General features: G+C 36.4%; 1 protein-coding gene across 1 annotated transcript in view; it reads left to right on the forward strand.

Annotated features, from left to right (window-relative positions):
* COG5 (component of oligomeric golgi complex 5) overlaps positions 1–18,596 on the forward strand; it is a 182,208-nt gene that overhangs the window by 10,755 nt on the left and 152,857 nt on the right. The gene's annotated exons all lie outside the window — the stretch shown is intronic.

Consider the following 18,596-nt stretch of genomic DNA (forward strand, 5'->3'; position numbering starts at 1 on the left):
TTTGTATAAAATGCCTTTAGAGGCAGCAGGTGGGTATTTGGCTTTTGGAAGACATAAGACATAGTTTAAATTACAGTTCACATCCTAAAGAAAGTTATTGGCCCTGTGACCTTTATGAAAGCCGAATGATACACAGGTACCTAACAGAATACAGATACTGGGAGCATCCTGGTGCAGTAGTGACTAATTACCCTGTATTTTATTGACGTTATAGGAAGAATGATGAGATAATTCTCATGAATCATGTTACATTGCTACATTGTTTTCCGTACTTGAGCTAGTTTGGGAAGTTCCACACTGTGCTGCAGGATGCAGTGAGGAGCATCCCATTAGTCTTGGAGATCAGTTGGTGGTGGTGTATATGGTATCTTGCCAACTGTTTCTCCTTTGAGTCAATGGTATTCAAATTTCACCTTCCAAAAATAGGTTGTGGGAGGGCTGAACTATCAAATGTTCAGATCATCCTGAGGTTTATTGTGCATATTTGTCAGTACTGCTCTTTTTATACTATGTAATCAAAAAATTATTAGACAATGACTTAGTCTTATAATTGGCAGATGCTGTGTTGCAAACGGAAAGTCTTTATATTTATTTGGTGTATAAGTTTGACTGGAGCACTTAAGCATCAACTGCAGCATTCTAAGATAGAATATTTTTTCTGATTTTTTAAAAATTTTCTTTCCATTTTGGTCTCTGTTTATGTATTCAGGATATATAAAGTAATACAGTCTTTGAACTACCTGAATACAACTCTTCTGGGATGGAGTGCTAGATCTTATTAAAAAATTAGTACAATTTAATGGTAAAATCTGAGATGTGTATCTTGTGTAGCTTTTAGGGTTTCTTTCTTTGAAAGAAAATACCTTTTACTACTCTCCTTCCTCTTTTATTTTTTTATTTCACTCTTTCAAAAAAGAACTTGCACTTTCTTTTGTTAAAGTGCCACAGTCTTTTGAGTCTCTTGTTTTCAAATACTTGGTCTTTTCCTGAAGCTTAGCAAAATCTGAGTAATTTTTGTTAAAGATGAAGGGAAATGTGTCTCTTCAAGGGAGCCCTTTTGAGTTTCATCCTATGGTCTGTGGGGGTAGCCAAGGCTTGTGGTCCTTAATTTAATCCTTGATTCTACATGGTTTATGGCCAGGTAAAGTCTTTTATTTGCAGGAATGTAGCGTGTTGCAAGGAGACTGGGTCTTAGGGTATGGCTGGGGCGTTGCTGTGCTATGCTATGCTTCTGGACTTGAAAGGTGTTGGGACATGTGAGAGATCTGTGGGGGGGGGGTGGTGGTGGTGTGGGACAGGAGAACGGTGAGGCTGTGGTGGCTTGGGGTGAGTTGTGGAAATGCTGTGCTGTAGAAAGATGGGAAATGTGATGCAGTGCTCAGTGGTGGCAGGAGGGTGGGAAGCATCGGAACAGACAGTGGGCACTGGTAATTCGGTGGTGAGATAGGAACACTTTGGGAGGGCTTCGAAAGTACTACAACATCTGGTGGTAGTAAATAGGTGGTGTGAGAGCCTGGTATTGGGTAGGAACCTCATGTCAAGGAGGCTTGCTTTTGAGTTGGGGTTCATGGCCAAGATGAATATTAACTTGTGGTTTTAGCCAGATATTTCTGAATATCTCTTTCATCTCATTCAAAGAAAAAAATCTTCCCATTGTTTATTACCTTTCTGTTGTATGTGTGGTGCAGTATAATTTCTGCTTTGTCAAAATCAGCGCACTGTGATCTCACTGTGAAAGGTTTGCACTTCCTGTGGCTATAATATACCTTCCATTGTTTATAAGTTATTCTGGGTAGAATCTTGGGATAACGGGCAATTTATTTTTATATACTGTTATACTCTGTGTGTATGTTTGGGGGACACAAATGTACATGTGCCTATTTAGGTATATGTATTCCACATATATTTCTGCAGCAAATCTATGTTAGTTCACTTACAGCTTTTACTTTGTTGTGTCTTGAAGTTTATTTTGCAGTGATAGGAAAAGCTATGGTAAAAATATAAAGTCTTTGAATTAGATAGAAATATGGGTCAATCAGAGAAACTATAAGAAACAATTAGCTTTTACTGAGAAGGTTTTTTTATTGGACACTCTAAGTTGCTAGTAGTCTGCAGATCTTCAACTTCAGTGGATGATGTTAGGAAGTTTCTCTGAAAGCATTTGGTAATATTTTGACTGAGATCTCTACGTAAAGCTAAAGTAGATCTCAAATTCCTCTGTGTTGGAGTTTCACATTCTTTGAAATTAACTTTGCACTTTGGCACAGTAAGAAGGAAAACTTAATTTCCTATGTAATTTTAGAGAATAATTTGTGTGTGTGTGTATGTATATATATATAAAATTAAAACCCGGACTTCTGCAACTCTTCCATCTCCCAACATACTTGGGTTCTCTAGCAAAGTAGAAACAGAGTTGTGATTGTCTATTGAATTAGCTGTTAGGTGCTTCTCTAGTGATGATTCTTCACATTATACAATTCAATTCAGTGTATAGATAGGTAAAACAAGCAATGGTATTCAAATGTCACACAGTGCCTAATGCAGTGAATTATATGCCCTGACTACGCTCCTTGCTGATGTTTAAATACAAATATTTTATCAAGTGGAAAAGAAACATTCCTAAGCAAGATTAAACAATAGAATGTGACAGGAAAATGGTACGCTATATACAGTTCCTTTCACAGAAGAAATTCTGCAGGCATTAAAATATCTACTTTCTTCCATGTGGGTATACAGAAATTACTGTCTTTAACAGCAGCCAGTAACTTATCAGATTAAGTTGAAAAAATTCTGAGTTGTGAAGCAAATGGCCAGCATAAGCATGGGCAGGTTGGTAATTCCATCTGTCAGTTACAGAGCTAGCTCTGGAAAACCAAGGATGTCTATTTTTCCTTGCTGGATACCTATAAATGATGTCATCATTATTCATATAAATGCTTAGACTTCTTTTAATGATCATAAACTCTTCATCTCTGTATATGGTTGTATTATAATTGACGTCACAGCAAGTTAATCGATTTGTTTGAATGACCTTGTGAGCATATATTTGTAGGCAGGCTTTTGCACCAGCCATAATTTTGCTCTTTTGTAAACTCAGACTGAGCCTATGACTAAGCTATGCAGCCATAAAATAAAGGAGAAGGAATCTATTAAAACACAGTTTTGGGTGTCTTCAGTATAGAAGTTGCTCCAGGACAATATTTCATGTAACTTAAGAGAGGATGGACAAAGGTAGGACAATGACCTTACTTTAAAGCTAAATAATTGTAGAGAAATGGCAAAATATTGTTAGTTACTGAAGTCTAGCTAAAATGGAGAAAACCCTGTGTATGTACTGTGTTCCCATTGTGTTTTAACACCAGCCAGCAACCAAGCCCCATGCAGCCTTTTGCTCTCTCATCCCTGGTGGGACTGGGAGGAGAATCTGAAGGGTAAAGAAAGAGAGAAAACTTATGGGTCGAGATAAAGACAGTTTAATGAGTACAGCAAACCCATGCATGCAGGCAAGGCAAAACAAGGAATTCATTCACCAGGCCTAACATGGCAATACAAGATTTAAGGGAAAGTCAAGAAAATGTATCTTGTGAAGAAGTGTAGCTGTGCTAGAGAAAACCGAAATTAGTTAGGATATGCATGATAATGGGTGAAATACAATTTGAAAGAAGCTATCTGACAATGCCTGGAAGGCCTCTTTGTAGCTGGCATAGTATAGGTGGTGGTAGCTTGGTCTTCTGAAGTGCACCCCAGAACCAGTGACATCTGCACAAAGGTGACAGTGATCTTGAGCCTGAAAAATTGTCTTGTGGAGACTAGAAATAAATTGGACTTAGCACCTTTCTGGGGTAAATGATGTGAGTCATACAGGATTTAAACAAGAAAAAGCCTGGATATAGCTGGTATGTCCATTAGAATAGAAATTAGAGGCAATGGAAGGAGGAAAACAACCTCATCTGCCTGTGATTTGCCTTGGTGGGACCTTGTCTTGTTCAGTATTCAGGTTTCTCTGTTTCAGTGGGCTTTTCTGGTGTTACTACTACATCTAATACCCTGGAGTTTCCACTGAAAAGGAACATTGTTGTAAAGACTGTGAAGTTATCTATAGTACTGCAGCTCATCACCTAGTTTGTGTCATACAGTAATACAAAATATTGCTTAATAGAGGGAGACAATATGGTCTGTGTTTTTCCCATCATTGAAAATGACATTAATTAGAGCAAAATATTTCCAAATACTTTAAACCTAAAAAGTCTATTTTCCCCCTTTTTGTTCTCTGTTGCTGTTAAAACATGGACCTATTTCACAAAAAAGGAGAGCATGTTCCTTTGTGTACATGTATGTTGTATATATATGTATATAAAGGTTTATAATATTTATAAATACAAATATAAACAATATGTATATTCATCCTAATGTATCTCAGTTGCTTTTGAGAGTAGTCTTGTCGTTCTTAGTGGTTATCTTTAGGAATTCCTGGGGGGAGAGATTAGATTCCAGAATCTAATGGAGATCTTGCTTTATTGAAAATAGAACTTACTGCCACCAATTTTGTTTAGACAATTCAAACTAACTTGACTTCCATAAGCAAAGAAACTCTAGAACAAATAAACTATTTGTCGGAGTCTATAATATAAAAGTACTATTAAATAGTTGGCCACAGATTTATCAAGAATGAATCCTGTTTAACCAACTGTATTTTCTTTGTTGGCAGCATAACAGGCCTTGGGACTAGAGAGATCAATGACTGTCTTGTAGTTTGATTTAAATAGGGCTCTTGACACCATTGATTTAAATAGGGCTCTTGACACTGTGTCACACTAGCAGGATCAGCAATAGAATCCTGATGAAAATGTGCAGTGAATGCAGGAGTTTAGAGAAAGCTGTACCCCAAAAGTCTTTATCAGTTGTTCACTGTTGCCCAGCAATATGTCAAGTGGGGTGTTGTTGAAACGTGTTCTGCAGCTGGCTAGTGTTTTCATTCATGGTTTGAGTGATGTAATATGGTATATATGCTTATTAAATTTACAAGCAATAATCAAGCAGAGAAGAATGGTAAGTGTGTTGGGAAACAGGATTAGAATGAAAAATATTCTCAGTGAATTGGAGATACGTCTTAGCTGAACTGATTTCATTTCTCTTCCGGGCAAGTGCTAAGTCCTGGCAATAAGTAGTTAACAGAAGGAACAGGAGAAATGACTGTATGGGTAACAGTTCTGCAGAGATGAAGATCAGTGGGTAGAGGAACTGAATGTGTGTGGCTCTGGTTTGGAGAAGAAAGGTCTGAGAGGCAGACCTTTTCTTTAGATAAATAAAAAATTTTCAAATGGGAAGGGACTAAATGGCTCTCCATATCCACTGTGATTGAAACAGTAAGTAAAGGGGCTGAAATGTAGCAAAGAAAATTTTTACCTTAAATGTTAGGAAAGGTTTCTGTCGATAATGATAATTTCAGGGGAGCTGTGAAGTCAGTATTTGAAGCTGTTTAAAAACAGTTTAGACAAAGCATATACCAGGAATAAAATCATAAAGTCATGGAATAGATTGGGTTGGAATTGCTTTAAAGCTCATCTAGTTCAATCCCTCTGCAATGAGCAGAGACAATTAGATAGGGGTGGTTTTGCCTTAAAGTAGGAGGACTGAGTAACCAATCCTTTGTTCCTCCTGGAGATGCTGCCCCCACCCCCAACTCTGTTAACAGAAAATGTAGTATAGGGAAGTTTGGGGTTTTTTTGGTGGTGTGTGTAGTTTTTTTGTTGGTGGTTTTTGTTTGCTTGTTTTTTTTTAATTGGAATGCTCAATGTAAAATGTGCTTCAGAAGTTGGTTTGTCGGGCATTGTGCCCAGATACTTCTGGGATTATTATTAGGACAGTGTGACTGGAAAATTCATGCCATCACTTTAGTTCAGCCTCTTCTTATCACTCCTTTAGATGAAATAGTAGATAAATATCCTCAAAGACCTTCAGCTTGCCCCTCTGACACAATTACTTCTCTTCTGGTTGTGACTGACATTCACATAAACTTCACACAGTTCATGATGTTACTTGAGTGTTGCAAAAACTGACCCTCAAAAGCTATAATGTCAGTGTTGTCTAGGAGAATGCAGTGAACAGGAAAAAGGAAGGTGATACTGACTATGTGAATTTGAATGTCAGAATGCAAACTGCTTGACTGTTTATAAGAAAAATGTTAATTTACTCCTGTAAGTTTTTTAATATTTGGGATCAGTGATGAATATTGGTTTGCGTTTTTCAAAATACTAAGCGCTATTAGTCAGTATTCGGGAAGCAACAGTTCTAATTTGTTGAAAACTTAAACAACTAATTTTAGTAGTAGGTGTTCCCACTGGTTTGTTTTATATCAGTTAACCATTTCTATTGCAAGATAGAATTACCTTTAGTGTTTCCCCAGTATGCCTTATTAATTGAGCATTAAAGTAACATAAATAATCTGACTAAAACACGGAGACTTATTCTGAAGTGATTGCAGATTGGTTGACTGTAATATTTGTTCCCCAGGTAAAATATTGTTGTGTAAAAGCCATTTCCTTTTAACTGCTGCAGTTATTGAAGTAACATTAAATATGTGTTATGTGTCTGTACACAAGTATCACTGAACTTTCGGTGGTAAACTGTCTGAACACCTGCCATGGATACTATGGCAGCTCCCTTTCACTGCCACCTTCTTCCTGTATCCTGTTTTTTTCTCTTGCAAGTGATAATTTACCGTGTATGATTGCCAAGCCAGATCTTATGTTGAGTGCTATTAAAGTGAGGATGGACTTGGTTACTCATGTCAGTGTAGTCTTCCACTGCTAGTGCACGGAGCAGACAGATTTGTTGATATTAATATTGCCATGCACATTTTCTCGTAAGAATCAACACACATCGATCTGGAGGGAAAAGTTGCTTTCATGGTGCTTTTTCTTAGGGACTTAGATGCATTACAATTGACTGCCTTGTGCAGGACCTAAGTGTCCTCTAGAATAGTACAGCATATGTCTGTGTAGCACAGTGCATTGTTCTGTAGGGGTAAGTGAACTGATTTGATTAATAGAAATTACATGGCTTTGCTCGCATGACTCTTTGCCTGGGGTAATTAGTCCTGCTGAGAATGACTGAATTATATTACTGGCTCAGAGCCATCTGTATTATTTTTGAGTGCCACTGCTTCAGGTGGTGCATCTGCATCCGTAGTAAGTGCAAATATCCCGCTAAAACATTTTTCTTCTGTCCCCGGTGGTGTTAGCAGTAACACTGCCAGACCTTCACTGAAATTGTTTGGACTAAAAACTATCTGTGCCTTTCTGTACCTGAATGTAATCTCCATGTTCTTCAATTTCATGTTGTCCCTTTCAGTTGAGTTGTTTTTTATTTTGCTTTGTTTTGTTTCTCCTGAGGCTCTGTTGCCATAAGATGGAAGATTTTGCAAGAAGTAGTTGCGCAAATTTTTATTCTTAGTATTCCAGGCCAAAAAAACCCCTCTGGTGGGAAGGTGAATTTATTTCTTGTTGACTTTTGAAATAAAGAAAAATCTTGATAATATGTAACAAGTTCATTAATTTGAACAGTTGATTGTAAGATACCGAATTAATGTGCGTGTAACAAAATTACTTTCAAAAATTAATACAGTTTTTCATTTTTTAGTGAGAGACCAATGGTGTAAGACCTCTTTATCCTCTTAGAACAAGGCAGAGAGAACATATAGGTTTCACCATCAGCTTGTGCTTTGCTGTGACTAGGAATTCTAGCTTGGAAACCTGGTGTTAGACAAAGCATTTTAGGTAAATATTTAGTATGTTTTACTTCATCTCTGGCATGCATTCCTTTTCTAACCATTTTCAGTAGAAGACATTAAATAATTACAGGAACATGAGAGAAAAGACTGAAGTTTGAATTGATACAAGAAAAAAATGTCCTGTTGAATTTTGTTCTTCAGCATAACCTTTAAATTACCAGGCTTGAATTTACATTTCAGGTTTTTTCAGGTTTTTAAAAATTTGATTTTGTGTTAATATAGCTTCACTGTAGTTTCATTTCTGTGTCGGTTTTCCAAAGTCATACCTATTCGAACCTATGGAAATGTAATTTTCTTTATGCATACAGTTCTAGAAAATTAATCCAAGTATAATTGTGACAATGGGCTTTCTTGATGTCTAGTTTCCTTTAAACAACTATAAACAAGTTTCAAGTTTGCCATATTGAGTGAATTGTGAAACTACTTTTTCATGTAAGCATTAAGCTGATTCCTACTTTTGATGAATCTTTTAGCTATAACTACTCAAAAAATTAGATGTTGCTGTATTATTAAGTATTTTGTAATTTCAATCTCAAGTATACAGACCTTGTCAGAGGATCGGAAGTGAATTACGATGTGTTCAAGTTGCCTTTACCGTAGCATGTGGAGTATTTCTAACAGTTTTTGCCCTTATTCCAGGCCCATCGAAGACTTTTTTCCGTCTTTTGCTTTTTCTTTCTCTCAGTTACAGATGTCCACACCTTTTGTTCCTTACATTTCTGGAAAGCTTTGTACTTTCAAACTCCTTGTCTTCCATTACCCTGAATCTGATTGCTGCTATTTCATTATTAATATCAGTTATGATTGTTATTGTCATCTAATGTATAGAAGTTTTGGTTGTAGGCCAGTATTACATTAAGCTAGGTTTCAGCAGGTACAGCATAAAATCTGGGGCCTGACAGCTCTGATTTATTTCCTTCTAACAGTTCAGAAACTCCAGTGGGAAAGAAATGGCAGTGGACAATTACTAAGGAAGCGGAGAGGGGATGTGATGGACTGCCACAGTGTTTTCTTCTAGAGGAGGAATTATTATCAGGACAGCAGAGAAGCTGCACCCATCATGCAGCTGATAAGTTGTTATTCATTTAAACTTTCTTGTGTGTGGTCAGGCACCTGAGGCAAGAACAGTGTTTGCCTTGGTAGCACATTCAGTTCTGTGTTTGAGATTGAGCCAGTACTTCATATGAACTGCAGTATTTTCCATTTGCTCTGGTAATGTATCAGATGTTCTGGGGCTTTGAGAGCTAGAGGATTTATCTGGAGTTTGTAGTCCCACGGGGACTTAAACAGAGGGAATTGGGAATTTTGAAAGATGAACTGGTTGGAAATGAAGAATAGAAGGAGTGATGTAAAGGGAAGTTATGAAAGGTCTTGGCAATTACACTATCCTCTCTTTTCTCATTAATGGGCTTACATGTAAAGGCCAGGTCTCGTAAGATAGGTTTTTTCCAGTTTTTGTTTGTTTATTTTGCAATTAGTGAATTTAAATGTGTAATTCTAAATTCTGAAAACTATGCTTACATTGTTTCTTTAATTACAAAATTCTCCTTCTACTCTCTTCTCAAAAGTATTCCTGTAGAGCAGAAAAGAAATGATACCAAACCTGTTTCCATTTTACTGGTGAGGGTCATTTGTTCCCCACCAGAAGGATGGTATTCCAACAAGGTTTAGACCTTGTTTTTGCTTTACCTCTTGACTATTTCAGGTGTTTGAACAGTAAGTATTTTTATGTTTGTTAGCTAAGGTGTGTCTTAAGAGTGGAGATGGGAAAGGATTTGAGGGAACCAGCAACACATACAGGCTTGTAGTTATGAATGCTTGTGTTCAGCCAAATACAGGATAAATACAAATTCAGAGGTTTTTTTTGGTATTTCTAATTGGTATGAAACTGTTATTGTTGTGTAACTAGTACAGATCTTAGGGCATCTTTGAGTTTTGAGACAGAGTATTGTTACTGGATAGTCATAATTTTAAATAGAACTACATAATTAAAAGTAGAAAGGAAAGCTATGGGTTTCAGTTTCCAGGGGACATACAGATATTATCAAGACCCAAAAATATCTGCAGGCTATGTCTGTCTGCCTTTGAATCTAGTAATTTTTTGTGCACTGACTTTAAAAAGTCTGTATTAGTTAAAAAAAAAGAAAGAAAATTGAACAGACCAAAGATGTGAAAAAAGTTTAAAAGAAATATTTCTGACTGAGAGAAGGGAAGAGAGACAGATGTTAGTGGTGAATCTCTGAAAGATTATTTTTATGTGTCTTGTAAATTACCAATATATTGTAGGAAGTATGAATAGGTGGCAAGACTTTGAAAATAATTTGTATTGTCTCTTACGTATTACATAAACAAAGCAAAAGATATCTACTCAGGTATCTGTGTATGTTCATGAAAAGAAAGGCAGGGTGGATTACATAATTTCAGAAAATAGATAAACTCAGGGATATCAACAAAGCAGAGAGATGTCATCTCTAAATTGGTGGTGTATTCTTACTGTATTTCAACAGGTATAAAAGCTTAAGTAAACAATTAACAGCTAGGACTGTACCTATTATAAACAAGTTGGTGACACTAACAACTATTATGGAAAAGTTTAGTTCTGTAGCTCCATTTACAGCTGGAATGATACAGCTGAAGCTGTGGATCCAGTTGTGTGTTCTATTCTGGGTAGAGGTTCTGCAAGGAAATGGCAATTTTATGTTTCAGGTAGGTCTGCATGTGCACCATCTGAAGCTGTGATAGGAGTTGGCATTTATAACTTTCTCTGTTCCCCTCTTCCTTTCCTGAGCATTTATATACTTGGAAATTCAATAGTAAATAAATTCAGGGTAGTCCTCCCAGAACCAAAGTAGTGATCTCTAAGGTGAGCAGATTTGGTGGTTTGAGTTCAATTATGATCACTTCCCCATGGGAAGGTATGGAGAAATGTCACATATTTTTTTAGGTATGTGGGTTGAGAGTAGCTGGGAGGATGTGCTTCTTTTTGTTTATCTATGGCCAATGGTGCAATGAGTTGTTCAGTGGTCAAGGAAACAACACTGAGAAGCAGTTCATAATATTGATCTTTGTCTTTCTTTTGGGACTGAAGCATTTATTAGTGTATAATCTGGTGGTTGTATAGAAGAACATGGTTCATTCAGAAATAACACTTCAGAATGGTATGTCTGAGGAAACAGAGGTTTTTTTTCTTTTTGAACAGTCAGAATCAGCAACAGGGTGAGAGAGAATAGAAATGGATGAAATGGACAGGTAACCTTTGATCACCAAGGAAAAGAAGTGAGTATTTGCTAAGAATGGTTACTAGAAGATCAAATAATGATGGTAACAAATCATGTTTGGAAAATTTCATTGGAGGTAATAGAAAGAGAAGTTTCAGTAGAAGTACCTGTAAGTTTATATAGATCTGAGAGCCAGCTAACAAAACCCAAAAGATGTTACTTTCACAACCCACTGAATTAAACTAGAAAAATAGAATCATTGCTGTCAAAGCGTGTTTCCGAGATGTGTGGAAGGGCGGTGTTGGGAGCCTAGGCTGTATGTCCTCTGCAGCCAGTGGTAAACAGTCAACACAGGAATTATCAACAAGGAGAAACATTATTTTGGATTCTCTTATAATAAACTTACTGGATTTGGAAGCCACTTGTTGCCAGAGTGGCAAGTCATGATGCATAGGGCAAATTGAGAGTAAACTCAGTGTTTAATGTTTCATTTTTGGAAGAGTTAATTTTCCAGTGCAGAGGATCTTCTTTTCAGTAGTTGGGGCAAATGTATTTAGACAAACTTGAAAGCTGAAAGCTTGCTGAGAAGACTGTATTAGATTGTGAAATACTGGCTTTTTGGCAGTTGAGAAAGAGGGTAGTCCTGGCTGAAGGCCTATTCTAATGTAGTGACAAAGCAAACACAATAACCACAATTGGAAAACAATGTATAAACACAACTGAGTGCTATTACAAGTATAGAGTATAGATATGAAAAATTTAAAATACTGTAGAAAAATCCATTACTGACTGGAACCAGAAAGACAGCTATCATGGAACAAACTTTTTAATGTACTTGTTTCCAAATTGTTCATAAAAATTTAGAATAGGAGGATTTTTCAGTAAATGCTCTTGCTATCTCTTTGGAGGCAGGGTAATTTGTTCTTCCAAAGAGTAAGAATACATTGTAATCCAACAACGAGTAAGGAGGATGGTATACAAAAGTATTAAGTTCTCAGAACCGTTAGTTTTTAATACCTTACTGAATGGAGAAGGAGAAAGTCCAACTTACGTTGTTCCAACATTCAGGAGGAGAAGTGCAGTATTTATGTTGAAATCAAGGTCAGGTAGATAAAAAGCTGCTCTAGAAAAGTAGTAGACAAGTTGAGTTCATTTGAAAGAAGAATTCAGGGCTGTAAAGCTGAATTAATGATAGTCAATTACCTTTTTATGAAAAATATGGATTGTCAAACAAATTTGTGTGTTTTGCTTAGTTGATTAAAGAAATTGTGTAGATGCACTGTAGATTTATTTTGTGTGCATAATCCCTTAATTTATTGTTCCCCTAAGTAGGTATTTCAGTAAGCCGCCATCTCCTCACCTCACTGTTATTCTACATTCTTAGTAGATAATTTGTTACTAGGGGAGCTGGAAAGGAGGAATAGGGGTAAGTAAGGTACTAAACTTCTGTAAAGCTTTAGAACTTGACTGCATTCTTGCTGGGATTGCTTTACCAATGTTGTTTCTGTTCTCGCATTTATACAGCTGTGTCAAGCAAATCTGTACTTTGGAAAATTGCATAGGGAATTGTGCTCTACAGATAAAAACATAGTTTTGTGGTTACCTGTTAATAAATGCAATTATACGTATCACAGTAGGAGATTAAATGTGCTGTTCTTCTTGAAGATTAAGACTGTAGAGGTGCATTCATGGGGAGAAAATAAAGGGCTGCAGAAGGGCTCTTGGATTATCAGAGAAAGAAATGACAAGAGCTAAGGGCTGGAGAATGAGGCCTGGCAAATTCAGAAGTATAAAATAATTGAAAAATTAGATTATATAAACAGTTTTGTTGTAATTTCTCAAGTAAATACTCGTTGTTCAAATCTTAAACATAATAACCAATTTTATTCTGTTAATTTCTAGTTAAAGGGTGAGCCAGTTCAGGCTAAAAAATCTAACCAAATAGCTAAAAAAAGAAGACTGAAGACTAATCTTTGTTCAGGTCCTGGATGGGAGGCAGTATCCGTGTAACTGTCATTTCTGTCTTGCCTAAAAGATCATTGAAGGTGTTACTGTATGTAATACAGAGTAATGAGAAGTGTAAAGTAAGATTTCATTCATCATAGGAAAAAGCTTTAAAAATAGGCTGTTTTCACAGGAGTAGTTTTTCCTCTTTGACTCCCAACTCGTGCACATAATTTTCAAATATTGATCAAGAATTTTATGTACTCTTCTCAGTTATGGTTTGAAACATAAAGCAATCCAGTTGTATTACATGTTTACCATTTGGGTCTAACCTTCAGTTATCCACAGGCATTAAATCTGATTATCTTAAAGGTGTTATCTTAAAGATGAACTCTCTTCAACTGAAAACCAGCAGAGTCTCATATCTTTTTCCATGTAAGTTCAAGGAAAGATATGAAAATCTAACCTCATTAAAAGAATGAACTTCCCATTATCTTGAGAACATACTGTTTCTCTGACAGGTCTGCAATTCCATGTCCCCCCAGTTTTAGCTGACCTGACTCGCAAACTAAAGATGCAGTAGAAACATGAAAAAAAAATTGGCGCATGACAAAAAAAATCAGTGACTGAATCAAGTGATTCCCACTTTTATTCTACTTTAAACTGCTCTGGAATCTTCACTGTACAACTGAGGCAAGATTTGTTAGGAGCTTCTTAATATATTAATCGTTTTAAAGATGTCTTTAAGTTGTCTTCATGTGCACTTTTTTGTACTTCAGTGTTTGATGCTACTGCAGATGAACTGTACAGCTCCTTTTTATATTTATGGACATATAATGTCATATGGTCGAAATTATTAATCTTAAATGTTTGTTCCTGATTAAACATAGAAAATGAAGTGATTCACTCAATTTGAAAATTTTGTGTGATTTGATGTTTGCTTGGTAACTGTTCAGAAGATGAATTTTTAAATAAATTAACACTTTTGTTTCTATTACATGGAAATATGCTCCTAGAAAGTCTGTTGTCTCTGAAAAAAAATCTCATGAATGCTTTACTTACTGATGGCAGTAGCATTAAATATGCTAAATCTTATTTTAGCTCCATATTATGTGCAGGTTTGTGATATTTTGACAAAACACAAAAAAATTAGTTTTCCATTGCATTCTTTTTTTGGGTTTGGTATGCTATTGTTGGTGAACCAAAGAACTGTGTTAAAACCTTTCCTTTGCCCACAGGCTCTTTTCATAGAATCATAGAATGGGGTTCGTTGGAAGCAACCATAAAGGCCATTTAGTTCCAGCACCCTGCCATGGGCATGAACACCTTCCACTAGACCAGGTTGTTCAAAGCCCCATCCAGCCTGGCCATGAACACTGCTAGGGATGGGGTGTCCACAGCTTCTCTGGGCAACCTGTTACAGTACCTCACAGTACCTCAGAGTAAAGAATTTCTTCCTAATATCTAGTCTAAACCTTCCCTCTTTCAGTTTGAAATCATTTCCCCATGCACTGTTGCTCCATGCCCTTGTAAAAAGTCTTTCTCCGGCTTTCTGTTAGGCCCCATTGGTACTGGAAGGTGCTCTAAGGTCTCCCTGGAGCCTTCTCCAAGCTGAACAACTCCAACTTTCTCAAGCCTGTCTTCATAATAGAGGTGCTCCAGCCCTCTGATCATCTTCATGGCACTCTGCACTTGCTCCAGCAAATCAACATGTTTATTGTGTTGGCGCCTCAGAGCTGGATGCAGTACTCCAGGTGGGATCTCATGGGAGAAGAGTAGAGGGAGCATCACCTGCCTCTGCCTGCTGACCAGATTCCTATGATGCTGGTGAGGCCAAGGATACAGTTGGCTTTCTGAGCTGGGAACGAACATTACCAGGTCATATTGAGCTTCTCATCAACAATTTTTCACATCTTTTGTTTTGTTCGTTCTCATTCATTGATAGGTCTCACTTATTAGCTATTAGAGCTGTTAACAGGAGTAATAGATCTTCCTCATTATTGTTAAGGTGTTTTACAATAGCAGTGTTCACATTAATCTGTTTTTTTGTGATGATACGTACATTGCAAATAGTGTTCCTTTCCCGTTTTCTTTTGCCTTATGCACATTTTCAGCCCATAGTAATTGCATAGTGGTACACAAAGTATCACTGATATTTGTAATTTACTAATGTGGGAAGCTGTCCTTTTTTATTTACTTCTCCCTTTTTCCTTCTCTGTTTATTTGTGACAGGGATTTATGAAAAATATCTGAATTAAGATTTGGAAGAAAACCACGGTACATAGTAGCAATAGGTTACTGTGCTTTCCCCCCCCCACTGATTTGAAGTGGAGTTTAATTTGAAGAAAAATCTCACAACAGATTGTGAGAGATCCTGGTACAGTTAAAAGTAAAACCGTGCTAATATTGCTTTGTTAATAACAGTCTGACATAGCCAGAGTGACAGATTTTACAGCAATGTTGTTTCACCACTGACATTGATTTGTTTATCAGATACAGTATCAAGGTAAACTGTTACAATATGCGGTAGGAAGTTAGAGATTGTATTAGGGTAACAGAAACCGAAAGTACATTTCCAAAAACCCAGCTTGAAAAGGAAACAAGAGTGTGCTGTTTGCCAACAGCTTTGTGCTGTCAGCCTGCCTGCCTGCTTGCCTGGCTGTGCAGTGTCAGGAATCAGAATGGCGATATACAAACACTTATATTCAAAGGATATAATTAATTCCAACTATTAAAAAAATACATTTTAATAATTTCAGGTTCTGTTCCTATCACAGACCTTTCGCTGTGAATCTTCTGTTTTTTCATTTTCAGTGAATTCCTTTTCATTTTGTGAGAGTTTCTTTGTAAAATATGAAAACAGCTGGTACAATAATCTATAACATAAATGTACAGGAAGATATTTCTTCCATTCTGGTTCAATTTATAATAATCACTGAAGTGTGATTTTAGCAAAGAACATAAAGATGTTTAATGATATTTCTCCTTCAATGTATTACTCTACAAAAATAATTAAATTGAGATAAAGAAGCAGTAATTGAAAACATACTGTGGTAGTGAAACACACTCGAAGCATCCAGACAAACTGAAATTATCTGACTAAAGGGAAAATTCAATAGCCTTTTTTAAAATTTATCACTGGAAACAGACACTGAATAACCTTTCAGGTCTCTTCTTGTAATGCATGCACTCTACAGACCTTTGTACTCAGTAAAACGTATACTTTATCTGTAGGAAAAGAGGTAGTAGAATAATGCATGCCCTTGTTTTGTCTGTTATCTGTTTATAATTTTTTAAATCAAAAGCCTTTGTTTGTCTCATTCTCCCTTCTCCTCCCAGCAACTTTGGCACAACCACGTATCACACTCAATGATTCAAAGATAAGTTCTTGTATTTTTGTCTGTTATAATCTAAAAAATAGGGTTAGCATTCTTTCCACAGCAAGTGCATGTTGCCCTCCACTTTTCTGTGGTCCTGATGACCATAGCTGCCTTACAGTGGTTCCTTCTACCTTCTGCCCTTTTCCTCTTCACCTATTTCACATTCTTCTTATTTAACAGTTACTAGCTGTGAGTGATTTTGATTTTCCTGCTAGTCAGTTATGTGTTTTTTAGTTGTTTTTTTTTTTCAACCTTATCCCAGCAAAACAAAACCCAAACCTTGTGTTTAATTTTGCTTCTTGAATTGCACAAGTGTTCTATGAAATAGAAAAAGGAGAAAGTAGTAACAGAGTCAGATTCTTCTTTCCTCTTGGTGTAAGACAATGAAATTCAGTGATGTTATGGCAGAATATGTGAAGTGGGGGTGGAATTCAACTGTTACAAAGCTGGAAGGTTTTAAGACAGAAGCTGATTGTCCTTAGCTGTATGTTGGAGGTATTTTGTTTGAGCAATGGGTGATGGAAGAGTAATTTAATGTATTCTAGGTTTTTTTAATACTGCATTGAAACTTTGCTAAAGAATGCTGTATTCTCTCCTTTCAAAAGAGTTTAATGGCAATTGGCAACTGAAAGTTTCTTCAGAGGAAACAAACACATGTCTAGAATATTCAGTTATCAATGAATTTTGATGACTAGCACATACATTGATGTTGAAAAGTATTATGTGGACTGCAAATAGTATATGTAATGGTTAACATAGTAGAAAATTTTTTCCTTGTGTCCAGGTAAATCTTATATCTTGTTGAGTTTATTATTTCATTTAAAAAGAAAAAAAAAGCCCAAAACCCAAGGTGGTTGCGGGAAAGATAAGATATTTAAGTCTATGCATGGTGGGACATAGTGCTTGTCTGTCCAGTGCAATGATGCTCTTATCGAAAAGTCCTCTTACGAATATAAAATAGGTGCTGAAGTTGAGCCTCACTTTTGGTGTCTGTGGATATATAGTAATTATGTGTTACGTACATGTGTGTATTTACGTAACATTGAAGGGAGATGCATTGATCTGATGTGTATCCAGATGCATACATTTTTAATCTAATGTATTTAGAAAACACTGAAGTGACTCCTATTCCCCTGGCACTAATAAGTAAACAGAACTTCTATCTATATAGCAGTACCTTATAGTCCATAAAAATTGTTGCCTGCTGGAAACTAGATATTTGTGATGTATTTACATTTCTGTACTACTGGTTTGCGATGTACTAGTGTGTAGAGGTGTGCTTCTTGAATATTCTAATAGATACTGACACTGTACTCATCTCTTTTTTTTTGGTATTTTCAGTGTGGGATAACCTCATTTTACAGTGTAAAATTGAATGGAAATGCATTTGCAGTTAGAAAACAACATAGTAAGCTAATACTTCAGGGACAGAGAACATGTGGAAATTGGCAGTGCTTGCTTGTGTTTCTGAGATGTATTTGCTGGAATTAGTATTTTTGTAGTCCTGTACAATTCTGCTTGCCTTAGGCTGAGCGGTGTGAAATGTAATTGAACTAATGACTCACTGTGGTGAGATCATTTTTAAGAATGTAGTGGGCTTCTGATTGTACAATACTGTGGCATGTATTTGCCCTTTTTTCTCCAGTGATGCTACCTCTTTTTTGCATTCTGTTTTAGTCTATCTGTCAAGCACCCACGGCACACCTTCATATCCCTCTTGAAATCCTTTTCTATGTCTGTAGGATATGCAGTGTGTCTTCACTATTTACTCTTTAATTTTGTGTTGTTTGGGTTAAATCTGTTGTGTGGTATAGATCATGTATGATTCTGTTTTGTAATGGCTTCTGTGTGTATATAGGATTGCATGTATCCTTTCTTATATTGCTCCCTGCTGTATGCAGAATTTTCTTCTGCAACCCTCAAAGTGTACTCCAGCATGGTATAAATCCATTTTTCTAAAGTTTAATGAAGATGAAAGATAATAAATGTAAGAAGGAACTTGCTTATATTCTTATAGGCAATGAGTGACTGTGATCGACATAGCCTTTAAAACTGGACTTAATCTCTTTGACTAATTCCTATGCTGCACTTTCTCTTTGCTATGAAGTGCGTCTTTGTTGCATCTGACTTTCTAATGAATGAGCTTTAGCACTAAACGTGGAGTTCTTGAGGATTTATTTAATTTCAAAAAGTAAAGTCATATTGTCAAGAAACCTTTCAAATCTGAAAGCTTTTCTTACATGCTGATTTCAGATAAGGATG

The sequence above is a fragment of the Neopelma chrysocephalum genome, unplaced genomic scaffold (genome assembly GCF_003984885.1).
Source record: "Neopelma chrysocephalum unplaced genomic scaffold, ASM398488v2 Primary Assembly neopelma1_45, whole genome shotgun sequence".
NCBI classification, from domain to species: Eukaryota; Metazoa; Chordata; class Aves; order Passeriformes; family Pipridae; genus Neopelma; species Neopelma chrysocephalum.